The sequence below is a fragment of the Maylandia zebra genome, linkage group LG23 (genome assembly GCF_041146795.1).
Source record: "Maylandia zebra isolate NMK-2024a linkage group LG23, Mzebra_GT3a, whole genome shotgun sequence".
NCBI lineage: Eukaryota > Metazoa > Chordata > Actinopteri > Cichliformes > Cichlidae > Maylandia > Maylandia zebra.
In genome coordinates, this window is record NC_135188.1 from 40,045,913 (window position 1) to 40,067,065 (window position 21,153).

Below are 21,153 nucleotides of genomic sequence, written 5' to 3' on the forward strand. Positions count from 1 at the left end.
AGGGAAGCCCTCACCGCCAAACCTCCCTACTTCCTCCTCAGCTCCTGCCTCTCTTTCTCCTCCAGCTGGCTCTTTCTCTGTTTCCCTTTGCCTCCACACTACCACCTATGTGCTTCTTCTCCTTTTTATCTTTGCTGTTTTGCTCGTCCATCTCCTGGCATTCCCATTTTCATCTGTCAGCAAATGTTAATGTAAAGTCGTGAAATGTCCCATATGGAAAAGATATATATAAATCTTGTAAAGTTTGTATCTGTCTTGTGTGAAACTTGTATGAAAAGCATACAAGAGTGAAAACAGATATAAGATCCCTTGAAAAATTATATAAATGAAACTTGTATGATTTGGACACTTACTAAAACAATATATGAAAGTAATGAGAAAGTGGCCACTTTCATGAGTAAATCATATATGTTTTTACTATTTCTTTTCCATATGGGGTTAAACCAACCACGTCCTATCGTCTTTCTGTTTTACATGTCTTTAATCTCTCGATAGTGTTTCCTTTAAAAACTTTCTGTGTCATCTGATCCCAACTCTTTAGCTGTATCCATATCTTGGAGTGAGCTTTTGCAAAACACTGCAACACTATTTGATCCAGCAGAAATATATGATGCATTGAACTGCTTTTTTATCTTTTTCCTATGGGGGGTTGGGGGGGCACGGCAGAGGAAGGGAAGGCCCATTCTGCATTTTCCCAGCGGATGGTTTACGCTGTTTTTCTCACGGTGGTCTGGGCTGAGCTGTAAACTGGCACGGGTTGGCATGGGTTGGCACAGGAAGTGGCTGCCTGAACCCCGCTAGGGATTCAGGCCAATTCCATTTCCTGTCAAACATCCTCCCAGAGGAAAGGAGCGCCAGGACATTAGAGACAAAACCCACAGTGGAAGAGAAACAACTGGACTCACATTTTATTTGACATATCCAATAGCATTTGGGTTTTGTGAACATAAAACCCAGTTCTTTAGTCTAAATGTCTGTTTTTATTAAGGTTCTTGATACCGGTTTATCAAAATTACAAAAATGGCTTCACTACAAATTTTCTCATGATTGAACTGCCTGCAAATAACAGTGCACAGGCAGATTGCAGTTTCAGTAATGTAAACATATTGTCAGATTAGGCAGTCGTGTTGGTAGGTGTGGTGTTGGGGGCCACCTCATGAAGCAATTGGCTGTAGGTATTTTGACACTTTCAGCAGCCACTTAGCAAAAAAACAGCATGACACAATCAGCCACAAAGTGAGCGGACAGGGCATCCAGTCTAACCTTAACCAAGTTGTTATTTTTAACCGTAACCAAAATGAGCCATAACCAAATGACTGTAAGTTAAACTAATCTAAATTTAACAACACTGGTGTCGGGTCAGAAAACTGTGGAAGCCCATTTCCGCCACTAACTAAAAACAAAAAAGCTAGTATCCATAACTTGAAATTTCGAGTTATTTTCTCGAAATTTCAACTTATTAACTCTAAATTTCGAGAAATATAACTTAAAATTTCGAGTTACTTTTCTCAAAAATTCGAGTTAGCTCTGCCAATCAAAAATATACGTGAATGAGGTCGCTTTCTTGTTACCCGGAAGCATATGGTGCAGAGGAACACGCACTCAAAAATGGATCCCAACAAATTGGCGCTTTCGCAAGTACGTTTGCTGATAGTAACACCATGTGATTCAGCTAATAACACAGGGATTTCATCATTTGTGAAGCCAGGCTGAAAACACTCAGCAATCTGTGCATTCACGACTGGATGTAATACCGGTAGCTTAGCTGTAGCATTTGTAGCTGAGGGCTTCAGCTTCCGGGTAACAAGGAAATGACGTCATTCACGATTACTGATTGGCAGCGCTAATTCGAAATTTTGAGTTGCTTTTCTCAAAATTTTGAGTTAATAAATCGAAATTCCAAGTTATTTTCTCAAAATTCCGAGTTATTTTCTCAAAATTCCGAGTTATTTTCTCAAAATCTGCGAAAATAACTCGGAATTTTGAGAAAATAACTCGGAATTCCGAGAAAATAACTCGAAATTTTAAGTTATGGATCCTTTTTTTTTTTTAGTGGCGGAAACGGGCTTCCGTAGAAAACAGATTTATTTTTGTACCAGTGACAAATATCAATGTCCTGTTAATAGGTATGTTGTTCACTCTATTACTCTAATGAACAGTTACAGTTAACATTTTCTTACATTCCAAGAAGTCAAACATGTCAAAGAACTTGTTTTCTGTGCTTAATGCAACTAACCGTAATTTCCACTGGCTAAACTTCCCCACATCCTCAAGGGACATGTATCATCCCTACTTCTTTATTGTTTTTGTTGATTTCATTTGGTCTTGAGTGCAGTTTCTAACTTGTTTTTTTGTTTGTTTGTTTTTTGTCACGTATTGGATGATAGCTGCCTACTCTCGGAATTGCTATCCGGTCGTTAAGTGATGACGTGACGAATCCTACTTCCGGGCCTAAAGTAGTCTGCGTTTAATATGGCTTTTGTGTTGTTAACATGTTTAATGTTATGTATTTTCTTCTATTTAATCTCAAAAAGCTCCTAAAACAGTCAGTAATCACTGTTGACCTCCCTCGGCTTTTATTACCGCTAATCATTTATTTAAGCTCAGTTTTTAAAACCGTAGGATGTAACTACAGCCCAGCCCATGCAGCAGTATATGAATGACTAACCTCGTATTGTGGATGGATTATCTCAGTTGTTCTCCTGGCTGAAGTTTGGTCCTTTTACAGCATCCTGCCATGCAATTACATTTGTTCCTGACCACCGAGAACACTCACGTTAACTTTTATTGAGTGGAAAAAAAGTTAGCTTGTTTATATTATGCTAACATAGCTGTGTCGCTAGCGGTCACGTAGCACATCATTATATACCAGCTAGCCCAACTTCAGTAACCCTACAAACGTCACTGCTGTTTAGTTTTCTGTCTTCATTTATGTTGGAAGTGATAACAGAGCTGTACGTTTTAATTTGTTTCCAAAACCCCGCAGTCAGGACATGCTATATTGTATTTAGATAGAAGCTAGCGAGCTAACTTCCTGCTAACTTCTAACTCCGTTAAATGTCATAAATTCCGTTTTCATGGATGCCTGGATGTTAAACTCAATTGTTACACCTGGTAGAGCAGAACGCTGATCATTTTATTAAAGATGAAAGACTTTAGACAGTTTTTCAACTCTCAGTAATGCCATAGTGATCATTTGATATATTGACCTGCAGCGGAGTTTAGACCCAGACACGGCTAGTGACGTCAGACTTAACAACCAGATAGTTCAGGAGTTGATTGAATGAGCAGATCATCTACTCATTGGAAGGTTGGTGGTTCAATCCCTGTCTGCTCCAGTCTGCATGTCAAATATCCAAGTTTTTAACCCTAAGTTGGTCCCCTGATCCATCGAGTCTATAAATGTGTGTGAATATTAGAAAGCACTTGCATAGAAAAGGCATATGAATGGGTGAATGTGGCAAGCTGTATAAAAAGCTTGGAGTGCTCAGGAATAATAGAAGAACCATTCTATTTACCGTGTACCCTTGAAAATAATGGGATTAAATGTAATTTGGCTTGTGGTGCTTACAAAGAACCATTCACCCCTGTTGTGTTGGGTGGATGTAGAGAAACATCTGTTGCAAAAACACATCATCTGTTCCCATTTCTTTAGTCGCCTAAGATAAGACCACATTTTTGCACCAACAAGTTGATTCCCAAAAACCTATTTGTCTTATGGCAAGAGTGGCAATACAGCTATGTGAACTCCAAGGCAGGACCCAATGTGGACAAACTCAAAATTCAAAAGGTTTATTGAGTGGAAACAAGCAATTACTGGAGGTGAGCTCAGTCACAGGAATTCCTGGTAAGAGTTCAGGTTACAGGGATTTTGGTCACTGACAGAAAGGAGAGATACGTTCCAAAGGTAGGTCCTCTTCCACAGAAGAGAGTGCCAGAGTGAAATGCTATCTCTTACTTGACTGGTTCTCAGAGGATGGCCACTGATCTTTTTAGCAGTTTGCTGAAGAAATATTTCAGAAGGCAGGGACCAGCTTGATGGGGATAGGTAAGTGATACTGGATATACAGCTGCTTTCCAGCCACACAGTAAACACTGGGAAGTAAGGAAACAAGGACGGTAAACTTGCAGATTTGCAGAAACACAGGAGAAACCTGGAGAGGCCTGATTACCACAAAAAGAAGGCAGACAATCTGGCAGAGAATGAAAGCCAGAGCTGGTCTTTAAATACTGTGAGATTAATGAGAAACTGGTGTGACAGCCGAAGAGAAGGATTCCACACAGTGGAGGTCAGGAGAGAGGTACAAATGTGAGTGCTGACACACATCTGCCTAAGAGAATTCAGAACAACATGGTCATACCAAATATTGACTTCTGAGCTTGTTAGTTTTAAAAACTAACCGTTTTCTGCTTTAACATCCTTCTACATGGGCGACCGTGGCTCAGGGGGTTGGGAATCGCATCTGTAACCGGAAGGTCGCCGGTTCAATCCCTGGGCCCTCTGTGCTGGTCGTTGTGTCCTTGGGCAAGACACTTTACCCTACTTGCCTACTGGTGTTGGCCAGAGGGGCCGATGGTGCGATATGGCAGCCTCGCTTCTGTCAGTCTGCCCCAGGGCAGCTGTGGCTACAACCGTAGCTTGCCTCCACCAGTGTATGAATGTGAGAGTGAATGAATAGTGGTATTGTAAAGCACTTTGGGTGCCTAGAAAAGCGCTATATAAATCCAATCCATTATTATTATTATTATTATTATTACATTTCCATGTAGGTCTCAATGAATCACTGCACCTATTTGCACCAGAATAGAAAAAAAGAAAGGTTGCTTAAGACTTTGTGAACAGTCTGCAGGGCACTAACACAATAGTGCCCTGCAGACTGTTCACAAAGCTGAGGGATCTGGGACTTAACAGCCGTCTGTGTGCATGGGTGTTGGACTTCCTCACTGGCAGAACTCAGGTGGTGAGGGTGGGCAGGTGCTTCTCCAACAGCATCACCATCAACACAGGAGCACCTCAGGGATGTGTCCTCTCGCCACTGCTCTACTCCCTCTACACTTCAGACTGTGTGGCCACCCATGGCTCCAACACCATTGTGAAGTTTGCTGACGACACAGTGGTGTTGGGTGCCATCTCCAACAACGATGAGACGGCCTACATGGATGAAGTGAAGAATCTGGCATCATGGTTCCAGGACAACCACCTCCAGCTGAACGTCAGCAAGACCAAGGAGCTGGTGGTGGACTTCAGAAGGGGTCAGCACAGAGACTACAAGCCCATTATCATCAATGGAGCTCCAGTGGAGAGGGTGCAGTCCTTCAAGTATCTTGGTGTCCACATCTCCTCAGACCTGACATGGGCTTCCCACATTCAGGTCCAGACCAAAAAGGCTAGGCAGCGCCTGTATCACCTACGACAACTGAGGAAGTTCAGGGTCTCTCCAAAGATCCTCAGGATTTTCTATACAGGCGCTGTGGAGAGCATCCTCACACAGAACATGACATCGTGGTTTGGGAACAGCTGTGTGAAGGACCAAAAAGCTCTCCAGAGAGTGATCCGTACAGCAGAACGCTGCTGCAGGATTGCTCTCCCCCCGCTTCAGGACACCTACACCAGGAGATGCCGGACTAGAGCAGCGCAGATACTGAAGGACCCGTCCCATCCTGGCAACAAACTGTTCCAACTTCTGCAATCTGGTAGAAGGTTCCGCATCTTCCGGGCAAGGACAGAGAGACTCAAGAGGAGCTTCTATCCCCAAGCCATCCGGGCCCTAAACACACACACACCCGCCCTCTCACATCATCTATAATTGACTGAGTCAGGATTCTTCCAGACACTAAACCAAGGCACAATGTACATTTCAATTCCTTTAATTTTAAATATGTTTATATTGTCTATCCTGTAAAATAGTCAGATGTCTATTCATATTAATGTACAGAATTCACCTGCTTGCTGCTACTACTGCACATTCACCCAATGTATATACTACATATATATATATATATATATATATATATATATATATATATATATATATATATATAAATATATATACATATATATATTTATATATATAATGTTCTTCCTCTACACCCCCCCACCCCCCAATTTTTTTGCACATGTCGAGGAGCGTGTCAGGCTACATTTCACTGTGTGTTATACTTGTATAACTATGGATGTGACAAATAAAGAACCTTGAACTTGAACTTGAAGAGTTGCACAGCACTGGATTAAACTAGTAAATAAAGATAACTTTTGCAGGGTGTGTACATCTGTTTTGTGTCTCAAAAACTCCATCGTGCCCTCTGAACTTTGCAACAGAAACAAATCAGCCTGATTTGAGAATTATCTTACAACCTGTAATAAGAGGCCAAAACCATCTTAAGTTACTGTTGTTTTCCTGAACTGGTGTGATAGGGTTCTTCCTTCTGGCGTGTTCACGGTATTTTTATTTATTTTTTTGGTCTCATATTCCACTTGGCTAAAATCCTCTTTAACAGATTCAATTACACCGCAGTCTCTAACTCCTGATAACCTGAGGTGACTGTGGATGTTTTCTTGGGGTGACGCCGCGTTTGTTTCTCCCAGGGTTAAGCAGCATTTTTGTGGAGTGTGCATCCCCTATCTGCACCCACTGTCTGGCTCCGTGTCTCGTCTGCTCAAGGCGAGACTTTACTTCGGCGGTTTTGGGTCAAGCAATTTCTCTCACACGGCATTCCAGACAGATCTCCTTACATCCACACATTTTATCTTTTTTTTCCCTCCTCCCACAACCTCTGTTGCCCTTTGCCTCTGAGGGCAGCATACCACAAAATGACTGGCTAGCACACAAATAGATCGTGTTTTTTAGCCGTTAATCAAAGAGAACGTACACATTCAAAGTAGCTATATGTGGGGTTTACGGGGTGACACATAAAGAGACGGAGCAAAACATCGCCCATTTTCAAAGCTGCGAAGCCTCCAATCGCAACACGATTGCTGTAATTAGAAGCTCCATTTGGAGGCCAACCCTTCATATGTAGGCTGCAGTGCTAACACCAACGAGCACAAGGGAGCTACAGCGCGATCCACAAGGAAAACCATTTTTTTCGGAGGTGTTTTATGAGGTGTTAACGTTGTGGAATGCTTTTCGACTGAGTCTTATGAGCTTAGATAGGAAAGAGGCCCTTGGTTTCAGGAAAAGAAAAGTGAAGAGCTGTATCCATCTGTGCTGTGCTAAAAAAGTATGGGGACACTTTTCACCATTCTTTGACAGATTTCTGGCTAAAGCAGCAGCCCAAAAAGAGAATCTGAGAACGACATGTATAAACCTGCATATTTCACATTGCATTCTCAAAAGTCCTAGTTTTCCTGGCCTTTAAAAGTGCCATAATTTTGGGGAAAGAAATGCGTCAGTGGACAACCGGTGCCTAGCTCTCAAAGCTGGTGAAAGAGAGTCTGAGTGAGAGAACCTGATCTTTCTTCTTATTAAGAATATGCCAAACATTTAACTTGACTACTTCTGAGGTTTTCGCTATCCCTTTATCTTAGGTTTATTTGGTTTTTCAGCCTAATGATAGCCTGCTTCACTCATATTAGCATCTGTTTGGAACATATATTCAGAGTTTCTCCCATCGTCTGTGGAACCAGCCCCCAGTTTGGGAGACAGACGCCCTCTCTACTTTTTGGATTAGGCTTAAAACTTTACTTTTTGATAAAACATATTGTTAGGGCTGGAAAAGATGACCCTCAATCTTCCTTTAGATACATATGTAATAGGCCTAAGCTGCTGGGGGCTTCCCATAATGCACCGAGTGTTTCTTCCTTACTCACCTGTTCATGGAGGGGCAGCTGGGGGTCGTGGTAAATGGCTGCCCTTTCCTCGGCCTGGTTCCGGTTTCTTCTGTTAAAAGGTAGTTTTTCCTTCCCACTATTGCCAAGTGCTCTCTCAAAGGGGGTAGTTTGATTTTGGGGGGGGGGTTTCTCTATTATTGTAGGGTCTTTACCTTACAATATAAAGCTCCTTGAGGTGACTACTATTGCAATTTTGGTGCTATATAAATAAAACTGAATTGAACTAATCTGAACTGAACACTTTGATTCAATTTCAGATTTTTCGTATGTCTAATTTGTAAAAGGGTAGCAAGAAAATTGCTTTTCAGTCAACTAATTATTTTTGAACCTCTGAAAACAGCTATAAAAAAAACGTCAGCAAAACATAATTCCAAATCCTATTCTTTGATTATACACCCTTGTATTGCAGTATAAAGTCAGCACTTCAGTCACATTTGAATTGTTTTGGACCTAACTGTATGTGCAAAAATACAAGTGTGAACAACAGTAAATGAGAAGCTGAGGATAAAACATTGCTCAGGGTAGGGCAGTGTGTTGCTTGGCCCCCATTAGTCATATATTAATTAGCTTAATATAAATGTCTCATGTAAGCCTTAAACTATATGTTGTTTGCTGTTGTATTAAACGTATTATCCCACATCTTCCTTTCTCTCTCCTCCTCAGCTTGTAACAATTACTCACATGTAGCCTCCATCCTGAACGATTACATCCTGTGGGTTTGGCACTTTGATCCTTACATATTGATGTGTTTGCCCAGGTGTTTGCATTGCTCACTGAGGATATAGGGATGACAAAGGGTTCTCAGCCTGACTCAGTCCGTGGAGAATATGTTTCTTTTTTTGATGTTGGATAAAAGGCCTCGATTGCACCACCAAAGAGTTTTATAATGCAGGCAGCATGCAGGAGGTTACGGTTTTATTATGGAGTCCCTTTTGAAATGAAACACTTGGTCTTTTTATGAACCAGAACTCTGACTTGGATTAAGGCAAAAGGACAGAAACCACACAAAGGTTCTTAAAAATGAGGTCCCAGAGGATAATGAGGTTATGTGCCTAGATTTGGACCAGAGGCATGGGCCCACCCTTCAGCCCTCTAAAATGTTTCCTCTGACAGTTTGCTGCTTTGACACACTGTGGATGGGTCACAAATCCTATGTTTTCTTGGGGGAACTTTCTGCACGACAAAGTCAGTAAAATATGCAGGGGATTAAAAACACATACAGTCTGCAAACACAGCGTTGCCCTTGCCAAAGAAGTATAAACACATGCCTCACTCCATGACACAACCACCCACCCTTCTCTCTTCGGCTCTTCTTACCATCAGCAGATTTTTCCAGAAGAATGTTAAAACGCTGGAGTCGTGTCCTGGCAGCGCGACCGTGCTTGTTGATCACAGCCCTTTTGTTTACTGCCCAGGAATCCAAATGTGTCATTACAAGACGAGGCTCTGCTCCTAATGAAGGAATCTCAGCTTGTGTTTCTTCAGATGAGGACTTATAAACATTTCACCATCAACGAGTTACTTATGAGCGGGTTTACACGGTGCTCTTGTGTTCTTCTCCTCTCGTTTTATTAGCAACAAATCAATCCTCACAATCTGTAAATGACAAGGAGGAAACTTTAATGCTTAAAGTTCCATTCAAGGCACAGCAAACATGCTACAAAACAACAGCAGTGTGGTAAATCTTGATTAACTGGTGTGAAGCTGACTTTTTTTGGTGTTAGCAATCATATCAAAGTTCAAGACACCATGTCAGTCATGGATCTCATGAAGTTGTGTTTGCCTAATTTAACTCTGTAAGCAGCACTTACGTAGTGTCCCCATTATCACAGAGAATTAAATATTTAGATACGATGGGATTGAACTAAATGAACTTTTTCCGCATTCTGCATTTGCATTCATGCAAACATGATGGAAGCACAGTCTGAACTCTCTCAGGCAGATTTCATGTCATTTCTTTAAAGAGTCTTCAGGAATAGTTCTCGAGGCTTCTTGAAGGACATTCAAAGCTCTTCTCTGGATGTTTCTGCCTGTTGTTATCTGCCTGTTCATCAGAAATGTTCTCAGTGGAAGGGTATCTGTCAAGGAGGCCATTCTTAAGGAAGGGAAACAGGGACAAAAGTCTAAGGTATGCCACACTGCACAACCTCAAGTGAAAATTTGAGGCAATGGGCCTTAAGAGGTGATAACTATATATGAAATCTTTAGTTCAAATAGTCAATATGTAAAGAGGAGGTCAGGAGAGAGATCAGAGATCTGTAAAAGAAATTTTAGAGAAACTCAAAAAGTTTAAGTTGGTAAAAGTCAGATTAAGTTTCTACTTTTTAATGTTTAAGTTTATATTATGTGTTTCTGCTAAACTTCAAATAGACCTGAAGGTTTCATTTCAAGGGTTAACAATTGACATGATTGCATTTTACATTTGCCTAGGCATAGCTAATCAACAGGCTCGAAATAAAATGGGTTTTAAGCACTTAATAAAACTGCTGATTGAGACACGAATGCCATGCAGGATTTTCTGCCAAATCTTTGGCTGATTTGGAGACTGATGCTAATGCTGATACCTAAGAGCAAGTGTGAAAAACCATTTGTCTCTGCTTTGTCAAACCTGTCATTACATTTGTATGTGCTTGCAGGCATGAAGGTGTGCGTGTCTTTTTCTAAGGAGCAACTCCTGAAATTCACCTGTGGGCACCGTGGTTTTCTGTTTTTGTCTCACTCTGGCTGACAGAAGGAGACTACACCATCAGATAAGCGTGACAGCATGTCAGAGTGTAGTAAACGCTCAGAGCAAAGATGCCTGGAATGCATTTCCTCCTGTCAGAAGGGAAAAGGGTGTGGGTGTAATTACACCACAAATGACCGTATCTCTTTTTAATAATACAGGAATTACAGCTGACAGATTAGCGCAGACACGTGTGTTTTGCGGGGGGATTTCTTTTTTTACTTTTTTTTTTCTGTCGTTCTTTAATTTGTCTCTTTTTCCGCTCTGCCCCGCCCAGAAGAGAGGAGGAGAGGAAGGCAAAAGAGTTCGAGACACAACATTTGTATGTAGAACAGAGAGTGTGGTCCGCACTGAAAACTTCGTAGTTTCAGGCCTCAGAATCTGGTTTGGCTGCTTTCACTGTGCTCTTGGACAGTTCGCCACTGCTTTGTTTAGGACATTGATTTGAAATTGCCTCTACAATACATACTTCAGTTTTATTGTCATTGTATGATGCAAACTATTTAAAACCACACAATTATTGCTACAGTGTCCCCCTCTTTGCCTCCTCTCTGCCTTTTATTGACCAACCCAGTTTCTTTGCATATTTTTCCTCATGTCTGGCTCTGTGATCACAGCGCTGTGCCAAGTAGGTTTCGGCATCGTTGTCAGTCCGCCCTCATTCCAGCTCGGTGACCCTAAACAAGGAGAGACAGGGACAAATAAAAATGAGGTGACGCTGATTTCAGAGACTGGAGTTGAACCAAAAAGCTTAAACACTTAGAATCATTGACTTATTCATATTTTCCTGCATTACAAGGGACTTGCAATAGTGAGGATTTCGCTCATTTTAGAATACAGTACCTCATGTATGAACATAAGGCAAGTATGCATCTGCCTTGGCCTTAAAAAACAAGTGAAAAATCTAATTTACTGCCATCAGCACACAGTGAGCGGGTAAAATAACAGCTGTTTAATACGCCAGTCCATTACAGCCACAAATTATGGTTTCAAGTATCACAGTATAAGCAGATTAGTGCAATTCTCTGTTGCCGTGGAAAAAAAGTTTGGGAAATACCGCTGACAGGAACAAGTGTCTGTGTTGCACAGAAGTCTAACCTCTGGTTCAGAGTCTGGGAATGTCCTGAATAATTTAGTGTTGACACCAAATAATGAGACAGTCCCAGATACCAACCCTGAGCGGAGGTCACAGGATATGGTCCTGCAGGAATAAGGCAACGTGTGATGAGCGACACATGGAAAAAGACGCGGGGAAGGAAGTGTCATGGTCCTGAGTCTGCCGACTCCATGTTTTGTGTCTCTTTATGCTTTTGTTTTGTTTATTCTGAGTATGTATTCTGTTGTGATTTGCCATTTGTTAGGTTTCTGTTCTGTGCTTACCCTGGTCCCACTTCTGTGTTCTGTCTGTCTATGGTGTCACACTGTCTGTTTGTGAATCTGTCTGTTTAGTTCAGTGTCTTGTCTGGTTCTCTGTGTCTGAGTTTCCTGTTTTATTCTGAAGGTCCCCGTCTCATGTGAGTGTGTTCAGGTTACGTTTCCCCTAACCCGTCAGCTCTGACTTCTCCCAGCTGTGTTGCCCTCCTGTCTCTCGTCCCCTGATTACTGCTGTGTGTATTTAAACCCTGTGTGTTCTCCTGCTTGTTGCCGGTTCGTCTGTGTTCCATGGTGTTTTGTTCCCCTCTCTGCCCCATGTGTTCTCGGGTTTGTTATTTAGTTTTCCCAGTTTAGGTTTCTTTAGTTACTTGTCATACCTCACTGCCTGTTTGCCATTACACCACCTTGTAAATAAATGTCACTCGAATCATCAGTCATCGCCTGCATTTTGGGTCCTCCTTTCCTCCAACACCACACGGCTCGCCTCGGCAGCCGTGACAGGAAGAGTGTCTGACAGTGTTACTAGCATATACAGGGAGTGCAGAATTATTAGGCAAGTTGTATTTTTGAGGAATAATTTTATTATTGAACAACAACCATGTTCTCAATGAACCCAAAAAACTCATTAATATCAAAGCTGAATGTTTTTGGAAGTAGTTTTTAGTTTGTTTTTAGTTTTAGCTATTTTAGGGGGATATCTGTGTGTGCAGGTGACTATTACTGTGCATAATTATTAGGCAACTTAACAAAAAACAAATATATACTCATTTCAATTATTTATTTTTACCAGTGAAACCAATATAACATCTCCACATTCACAAATATACATTTCTGACATTCAAAAACAAAACAAAAACAAATCAGCGACCAATATAGTAGCCACCTTTCTTTGCAAGGACACTCAAAAGCCTGCCATCCATGGATTCTGTCAGTGTTTTGATCTGTTCACCATCAACATTGCGTGCAGCAGCAACCACAGCCTCCCAGACACTGTTCAGAGAGGTGTACTGTTTTCCCTCCTTGTAAATCTCACATTTGATGATGGACCACAGGTTCTCAATGGGGTTCAGATCAGGTGAACAAGGAGGCCATGTCATTAGTTTTTCTTCTTTTATACCCTTTCTTGCCAGCCACGCTGTGGCGTACTTGGACGCGTGTGATGGAGCATTGTCCTGCATGAAAATCATGTTTTTCTTGAAGGATGCAGACTTCTTCCTGTACCACTGCTTGAAGAAGGTGTCTTCCAGAAACTGGCAGTAGGACTGGGAGTTGAGCTTGACTCCATCCTCAACCCGAAAAGGCCCCACAAGCTCATCTTTGATGATACCAGCCCAAACCAGTACTCCACCTCCACCTTGCTGGCGTCTGAGTCGGACTGGAGCTCTCTGCCCTTTACCAATCCAGCCACGGGCCCATCCATCTGGCCCATCAAGACTCACTCTCATTTCATCAGTCCATAAAACCTTAGAAAAATCAGTCTCGAGATATTTCTTGGCCCAGTCTTGACGTTTCAGCTTGTGTGTCTTGTTCAGTGGTGGTCGTCTTTCAGCCTTTCTTACCTTGGCCATGTCTCTGAGTATTGCACACCTTGTGCTTTTGGGCACTCCAGTCATGTTGCAGCTCTGAAATATGGCCAAACTGGTGACAAGTGGCATCTTGGCAGCTGCACACTTGACTTTTCTTAGTTCATGGGCAGTTATTTTGCGCCTTGGTTTTTCCACACGCTTCTTGCGACCCTGTTGACTATTTTGAATGAAACGCTTGATTGTTCGATGATCACGCTTCAGAAGCTTTGCAATTTTGAGACTGCTGCATCCCTCTGCAAGATATCTCACTATTTTTGACTTTTCTGAGCCTGTCAAGTCCTTCTTTTGACCCATTTTGCCAAAGGAAAGGACGTTGCCTAATAATTATGCACACCTGATATAGGGTGTTGATGTCATTAGACCACACCCCTTCTCATTACAGAGATGCACATTACCTAATATGCTTAATTGGTAGTGGGCTTTCGAGCCTATACAGCTTGGAGTAAGACAACATGCATGAAGAGGATGATGTGGACAAAATAAGATAAGATAAGATAAGATAAGATAACCTTTATTAGTCCCACACGTGGGAAATTTGTTTTGTCACAGCAGGAAGTGGACAGTGCAAAAGTTTTGAGGCAAAAATTAGAATACAATAAGAATAAATACAGTACACAACTGTACAGAATAGAATAAAATAAAATACTATATACAGTAGAATAAAATAAAATAAATATACAATAAGATAAAAATAGAATACAAATACAAATACTATATACAACTGAGTAAAAATACAACGATGACAGAAAGGATTATTGCACTTAGTATTATTGCATATGTATGGATGTGTGTGCTTGATCAGTTAAAGTCTTTATTATGGAGTCTGACAGCAGTGGGGAGGAAAGACCTGCGAAATCTCTCCGTCCCACACCGTGGGTGCCGCAGTCTCCCACTGAAGGAGCTGCTCAGTGCTGTCACAGTCTGCTGCATGGGGTGGGAGATGTTGTCCAACAGGGATGACAGCTTAGCCGCCGTTCTCCTGTCACTCACCACCTCCACTGGGTCCAGAGGGCATCCTAGAACAGAGCTGGCCCTTCGGATCACCCTGTTCAGTCTCTTCCTGTCCCCAGCAGAGATGCTGCCGCCCCAGCAGACCACACCATAAAAGATAGCAGAAGCCACAACAGAGTCATAGAAGGTCTTCAGGAGTGGGCCCTCCACTCCAAACGACCTGAGTCTCCGCAGCAGGTACAGCCTGCTCTGCCCTTTCCTGTAGAGGGCGTCTGAGTTATGAGTCCAGTCCAGTCTATTGTTCAGATGAACACCAAGGTACCTGTAGCTGTCCACAGCCTCAATGTCCATACCTTGGATGTTCAGTGGTTGCAGTGGAGAATGCTTGTGCCTGCGGAAGTCTACCACCAGTTCCTTGGTTTTACTGGCGTTGATCTGGAGGTAGTTCAGCTGGCACCAGTCCACAAAGTCTTGGGTCAGACCTCTGTACTCCTTGTCGTCCCCATCAGTGATGAGGCCGACTATTGCAGAGTCATCAGAGAACTTCTGCAGGAAGCACTGGGTGGAATTGTGGGAGAAGTCTGCAGTGTAGATGGTGAAGAGGAACGGAGCCAGAACCGTTCCCTGTGGGGCCCCCGTACTGCAGACGACCCTGTCCGACACACAGCCCTGAGTCCTCACATACTGTGGTCGGTCGGTGAGGTAGTCCAGGATCCAGGTAGTGAGGTGATGGTCCACTCCAGAGTTCACCAGCTTGTCCTTTAGAACCGAGGGAAGAATGGTGTTGAAGGCACTGGAGAAATCAAAGAACATGATTCTCACAGTGCTTCCAGCGGTCTCCAGGTGAGCGAGGGAACGATGTAGGAGGTGAATGACGGCATCATCCGCTCCAATGCCAGGCTGGTAGGCAAACTGAAGTGGGTCCAGTGATGAGCTTATTAGGCGCCGAAGCTGAGCCAGGACCAACCGCTCCAGGGTCTTCATCAGGTGGGATGTCAGAGCCACCGGCCTGTAGCTGTTGAGGTCCTTGGGGCGTGAAGTCTTTGGCACTGGTACAACACAGGAGGTTTTCCAGAGCTGTGGGACTCTTCCCAACCTCAGGCTCAGGTTGAAGAGGTGCTCCATCACCCCACACAGTTGGTCCGCGCAGGACCTGACGACCCTCGAGCTGATGCCATCTGGACCCGCTGCCTTCTTGCCATTAATCCTCCTCAGTTCCCTCCTAACCTGGGTGGTTGAGAGAGACAGGCTGGAGCCTTGTGTTGAGTGTGTATTGGATGCTGCAGTTGGGGGTGGGGGGGAGTGAGCAGGGTGAATAGAGGAGGTGTGAAGTGTCTGAGGCGGAACAGCAGCAGTGGGGGTGGGTGAGTCTGCAGCCGATGTTGCAGACTGCCTCATGGCTGAGTCAAATCTGTTGAAGAAATGATTCAGTTCATTTGCCCACCTCACATCCCTCCCAGGCAGAGAGTTCTGCTGTTTGTGGCCCGAGATGGTTCTGAGGCCTCTCCAGACTTCACCAACGTTGTTTTGTTGAAGCTGGTTCTCCATCTTCTGCCTGTAGCTCTCCATCCCATTCCTTATCAGTCCCCTCAGCTATCTCTGCACCCTTTTCAACTCCTCTTTGTCTCTGGATTTGAAGGCCCTCCTCTTCTGCTTGAGGACGGTTTTAATTTCTGGGGTAATCCAAGGTTTGTTGTTGGAGAAACACCGTACAGTCCTGGTAGGTACGGTGTTATCCACACAGAAGTTTATATAGTCAGTAATGCATGTAGTAAGGCTGTCGATGTCCTCTCCGTGGTCATCACAAATCACCTCCCACACAGTCGACTCAAAACAATCCTTAAGAGCCTCCTCGCTCTCCTCTGACCATCTCTGTACTGTGCGGGTGGCTGGTGGCTCCCTGCGCACTAAGGGCTCATACACAGGGACAAGGTGCACCAGGTTGTGATCAGATCTGCCCAGGGGAGGGAGAGGTGATGAACTGTATGCCTCTTCTGCATTGGCATACAGTAAGTCCAGTGTTTTATTGACTCTGGTTGGGCAGGTCACATACTGGGTGAAGGTGGGCAGTGTGGAGTCCAGTGAGGCATGATTGAAGTCCCCTGATATTATGAGAAGGGCTCTCGGTGATTGTGTTTGCAGTCTGCTGACCACAGAGTGGAGAGAGTCACAGGCTGCATCCGCGTTGGCCGAGGGGGGGACATACGCTGTTATCGCGATAACATGCGAGAACTCCCGGGGCAGGTAGTACGGACGCATGCTAACGGCTAACAGCTCAATGTCTCTGCTGCAGAGTTGCTCTTTTACAGTGATGTGCCCAGGGTTACACCATCTGTCGTTCACAAAATACTCATTTGCCTAATAATTCTGCACTCCCTGTATAATACTTTATTTACCTTATATAGCAATAAGGAGGTCAAATACAGTGATAACGAGGTAAAATGAGGTCAGGTTATAAGGGTGCACAGTTCAGTTAAGTCCATAACATCACATGTTTTGCTATCTCGTGTGTGTTATGGTTCCAATGTCCACTGGAAAAATTTCAGGCCATTTCCAAGCAGCCTGCCCTACATACATAATGTTGTTGATTGTTTTTCTGATTTTAGGGATTTTCATGCCATTTGGTCACTTTAGTGTCTGAAGTGGTTTGGTTTAAGGCCAAATAGCAGCCACGTAGTCTTCCTGTTTGTTGTATGTGCTAGTACATGTTCAGTTGATAACAGACTAAGTTAAGATGCTGACCTTTGCAAATGCTTCAAGTTTTTACTTATGTAAACATTTAGCTCGACGCCCTAGCCGCTAGCAGAGCTGTACACTTTAACACCAATTCACAGGAACACCTTGACATCAATTAAACCCTCTTATTATGTAAGGGGGAAAGCGCAGTTTATTTATTTCTGATTTCAGACAAAGTTATTTATATTATATACATGGTATATAATATAAATAACAATGGCTACATTGTATATTGCAGACTTTCCCAAATTGTGGGGCCCAGGGCCATTGCAGGGGGGGCGTGGTTTGAAAAGGAAAAAACAAAACAAAAAAACAACGCTTGGACACTGCTAGCACAGGGCTCCCACACAAACGCAAAGCAGGAGATGAAGCATCGCTGAATATGTTTCCAAACCAACTTCATTCTAAGCCAAAGACTAGAAAATATGGTGAAGCGAACATTTTTCTTGTAAAACAAAGGGGGGCCTAGCAAAAAAAGTTTGGGAACTACTGGTATATTGTATATACCTTACCTTATTTAATCCTTTTTCACATTCTGAGTCGAAAATGTGGCTGGATATTGGCTGAAGAGATCAAAACTGGCTTTTCAAGCAGTTTTTTGTGTAAAACCAGTTATCTGGAAGAGTGGGTCCCATTAGCTTACTTAATAATCGTCACAAAGTGTGAATACCTCTATGAAAAACAGCTTTTTACACTTTATGCTCTACAGGCTTCAGTTAGCGTGTTAAATGTTAAAGTTCTTGAAAGCACTATTAGAAAAAGGCTGAACAACTATAGTTTGTGTAGAAGGTTTGACAGGAGAAAGCCTCTTCTCTTTAAAAAGAACATGGCTGCATGACTTGAGTTTACAAAGTTGCACCTGAACAAACCACAAGAATTCTTGAACAATGTCCTTTGGACAGACCAGAACAAAGTGGAGATGTTTTTTCATAATGCACAGCACCATTTTTAGCAAAAAACTAACAAATGCTATTGCCGCAAACAACACATTCCAGCTGCTACGCATGGTGGTGGAGGGGTGATGATTTGGGCTTGTTTTACAGCTGCAGGACCCTGAGCATCTTGCAGGCACTAAGTGGACCATGAACACCTTTCCTAAAGTGAAATGCAAGGCCATCTGTCTAACAGCTAAAGCTTGGACAAGCACAGCAACAGATCTACAACAGTATGACTGGAACAAAAGGGAACAAAATGTTGCAATGGTCCAGTCAAAGTCGAAGTTTCAATCTGGTTGAAATGTTGTGGTAGGACCTTAAAAGAGCTGCGCATATAAAAATGTCCACAACCCTCAATTAAATGATGCAATGTTGTAGAGAAGATTGGGCCAAAATTCCTCTGCAGTTATGTGAGAGACTGATAAAGTCATACAGGAAACAACTGCCTCATGTTTTTTGTTGTTGTGTGGTTCTACAAGCTTTTGAATCATAGCATGATTTGAAGAAGCAATAGAATGGAATAGAAGCAATAGGCAGAAGCTGAGAAGGAAGGAGAGAGAAAGATCACAAAGGGGAGTTTTTATTAGACTCTGTTGGGCTTGTTTTGATGGGGCTAGTAAAAAGACAGACTGTCCATCAATCAGCATTTTTGTCCTTCTTGCTCTTCTAGAAAATCACAGAAGTGAAACAGAGGCCTTATCGTGGTTTTATAATCACATATGGCATGTGTGCACATGTGCATAACGTTTCCACATTCCAGAGAAAGGCTTGTCAGACAGGCGAGGCTTGATGACAGAGTGTTCTTCCAACAAAGCCACCAATTAAGAATCACAACTTTAACTGCTCGACACATAAAAATGGATATCAGTGGTGTTATACAACGACCGATCCATGATTGAGTTACACATGAAGCCGGAGACACACAGCTGTGTAACACATCTGTGTTTACAGAAGCACAGACAGCCTGTGAGCACTGAGATTAGCAGGCTGTAGGAGGGAGATGAACATGCCACAACAGTTTGGGATGACGTGCTAATAAGCGACAGGAGCAACCATCCAATCTAATGCGGAAGTCCTCACAGAGAGAGTTTGAATTGTTGTTTGTCGCCTCTGCCTGGCTTCCTTTGTGTATCATTTCTGTTTTCACTTTTAACATATTATTCGCTGCAGCAAGACTTCTGACCAAAACATCTAAGTATTCACATGTGACACCGTTGCTAATACAGCTGCACTGGCTCCCCATTGAATTCAGTCCTTTCAAGATTCTCGTACTGACTTCTAGAGCTCTTCATGGACAAGCACCTGCCTACATCATTGAACTTCTTGTCCCCAGCAGGCTCTTAGGTCATGTAATCAGGGTCTACTTGTCATTCATCATACAAGGCTGAGAACTAAGGGAGACAGAGCTTTTGCCACTGTGGCTCCCAGACTGTGGAACTCTCTCCCACTGAGCTTAAGATCTCTGGACTCAGTAGCTTCTTTTAAAACACATCTTTTTAGAATTATGTGATCTTTTATCTAGAAAGGTGTTATATAAATAAAGTTTTACTTATTTACTATTTCTTTCAGTTCTTTGGAACAGTATTTTGTCCTAGCTACTGTTGACGTACTATTTGAATTAGTCATGACATATTTGTTTTGAGGTCCCTAAAATGACAGGTTTCCTCTGTGCATGCCAGACAACAGCATATTAACATGATGTACAGGTTTGGAGACATGCCGGGCTTCACTTGGCCAACTGACCTAGAACAGAGGCTAAAGATATGATTTGAGTGGAATAAATATCTTTTTTTTTTTTTTTGTGGAATGAAGAATCTCTATATACTTAACTTTGACATTTGTTTTATTAAAATTGATTTGGGATACATTCAATGATTGTGCAGTTTTTTTTGCAGATTCATGGGGTAAGATTTGAACCCAGGCCGGCCGCCCACTCATCCCAGTGAGCTAATCCGGTGCTACGCTTTTGCAGTTTTAATTAGAATGTGTGACATGCAACAAACCGTCGATCAGATGAATTGTGCTGTGAACTAACAGTACCTTCGGCTTTACCTTCTGGATCCGCATGTTTACACCAGGTGGCCTTCCTGACGTAAAGCTGCCATTCCTCAGGGCTTGGGCCTGGCACTAGCTCATGATCCCCGAGACCTCACAGTTTCAGACCGGGGGATCTGTCACGTGTAGGGTAAATGTGTTAACCACTATAAACTGTAGTGTGAAGGAGTTAGTGTTTATTTTATGAGGAGTGTGACAAGCCACGCGGACTGGTTCTACTTCTGCTTTTTCCCAATCTTTGTTTAATCAGCCACTTACTCACCTCAGTATATTTACTCTGTGTCGTTTCCCCCTGTAGTCCCCAGATTGTCTATTTATCACTGACTTGTTGAGTAGTCCAGTAATTCCATGTGGTCATTAGGATTCTTCACCTCTGACTATTTCCTGTTCATGACCTCTATGTTTGCCTGAGCATTCTGGTGTTTTTGAGGTTTTGTATGTTTTCTTGTATTTCTGACTCATCCCTGCCTGTTCTAGTTGCCTCACCTGGCATAAGAACATCTTTCATTCATCTCTAGTTGGCTTCTAAATCCAAAGTACACAAAACTAAAAATGTTTTTTCTTTCACACTGTAGTCTGTTATTTGAGTCTTTGCTATGGGCCTGGTCATAACCAACATTTTACTCCTTTACATATCATGATCTGATCTCAACCAGTTTACACCACAAAACACACCACAACAACAGCAAGTGAGAGACACAAACATATACCATGCATCACCTCTTCCTCATAACAGCTCTTAGCTGTGGCTGCTGGCAGGACTGTTTTTATTGTCGGTGGGGAGGAAACAATGCAACGTTTTGACAGTAAGTTAATATTGTCTCAGAGATAGTGAGAGAAGAGCTGAAAAAAGTGACTAGTCACAGAGACAAGTCGTTTGACTGCAACATTAAACAAGAGCAGCCTTTGACTCCAGTTCTCTACCAAGGTTGAAACTTTTACAGAAATTTACTTATAAAT

General features: G+C 42.7%; 1 protein-coding gene across 1 annotated transcript in view; it reads right to left on the reverse strand.

Moving 5' to 3' along the window:
• Positions 1 to 9,440: 9,440 nt before the first annotated feature.
• LOC143414901 (zinc finger MYM-type protein 1-like) overlaps positions 9,441 to 21,153 on the reverse strand; it is a 36,819-nt gene continuing 25,106 nt past the window's right edge. Inside the window, exon 3 of the transcript XR_013095508.1 lies at positions 9,441 to 11,233. The gene's annotated coding sequence lies outside the window, so the exon portion shown is untranslated. The remainder of the gene's footprint in view (positions 11,234 to 21,153) is intronic.